The following is a 1403-nucleotide window of genomic DNA, read 5'->3' on the forward strand; positions in this document are numbered from 1 at the left end:
CTAACATTATATTTAATTATGAGGAAATTAAAACATTTCCACTAAGATCAGGAACAAGACAAGGATATCCCCTAGCACCACTCCATTTTCAACATTGTACTAGAAGTTAAAATAATGCCATAAGACAGGAAAAGGAAATAAAAGCATACAGATTGGAATGAAGAAATAAAATTATCTTTGTTCACAGATGACATGATCATATATGTAGAAAATCTGAAAGAATCAACAAATATCTCCTGGAACTGATTCATTGCTGAGCCAGAGGAGGAGGTGAGAAGAGGACACCAACAGGAGCAAGTTGAAATCATTGCAGAAGGATAAAATGTGTCAGTTTATGATCTTCACACAATCTAGTGAAAAATACAGCAGTAAGTTTTCTTTCTCAAAATGACTGGAAGTTAGATGTTGCAACAGATAATTTTTTTTTCTAAAATCCTGAACTTTATATATGAGAGAGTGTAAAAGGATCATTGAAAAAGAAGAAGTTAGAACAACTATACAAAAGATACAGGGATCCTCAAGATGAAAATAAAATTTGAATAGATGGTATACAACAGTCCTGTGATGACCTAGCACTTGATCCAACCAGCATTAGTGTGCTGATTGTTGCATGGAAGTTCAGAGCAGCAACATGGGGCAAGTTTCCCAAACAGGAGTTCATGGATGGTATGACATTGAAACCTAAAGGCCCAGATACTCAAGATGGAACAAGAATTGAAAGAACCAGGATGATTTAAGGATTTTTATCAGTTTATTTTAGTTTTGCAAAGAATCCAAGACAGAAAGGATTAGATCTAGAAGTGGTCATTGCCTACTTGAATTTAGTGCTTAAGGAAGATTTAAATTTTTAGACTTATGGAATAATTTTTTGTAGAACATCAGAAATGATCAATATCAAAAGATACTTGGAATCTTCTTTTAGACTTCAGTACAATGATTGCAGATGACAATCTGCCTAATTGTGATGAAGAAAGAGCACAGCATGTTCTTATTGACAACTTTGTGGAATTTGCATGCCCTCAAATTGCTGGGACAAAAAGTACAACACTGTAGCACTAAAGGAACCTTCTAGAATGTACGTAATCTGAGCAATAAAGACAATGGAAATTTGCATGGTCAATTTCTGCTGGCTGGACTGAACTGAAGATCAACCTTCAGAGTTCAGACTAAGGGTTGTGTCAAAACTTTAAGGATACATCTTGGACTATATCATATTTCATTCTTCTGATGGTGACCTGGGCTGTTCTTCTAGTCTGGGCTGATCTAAATATTTATAATTCCAACATTGTGGATTTCATCTTATATCTGTGAATACTAGTTTATTCTCCCATAAGTCTTAGAAGTTTATGGTGATTATTTTGAGGTTTCCAATCTTGCATAAAGCACAATGCTGTGTTCATCAG

At 34.7% G+C, this 1403-nt stretch overlaps 1 pseudogene; it reads left to right on the forward strand.

Moving 5' to 3' along the window:
• Nucleotides 1–298: 298 nt before the first annotated feature.
• Nucleotides 299–1053, forward strand: LOC113263559 (DCN1-like protein 1; annotated as a pseudogene).
• Nucleotides 1054–1403: the final 350 nt, after the last annotated feature.

Source organism: Ursus arctos, unplaced genomic scaffold (assembly GCF_023065955.2).
Source record: "Ursus arctos isolate Adak ecotype North America unplaced genomic scaffold, UrsArc2.0 scaffold_28, whole genome shotgun sequence".
Lineage (NCBI taxonomy): Eukaryota > Metazoa > Chordata > Mammalia > Carnivora > Ursidae > Ursus > Ursus arctos.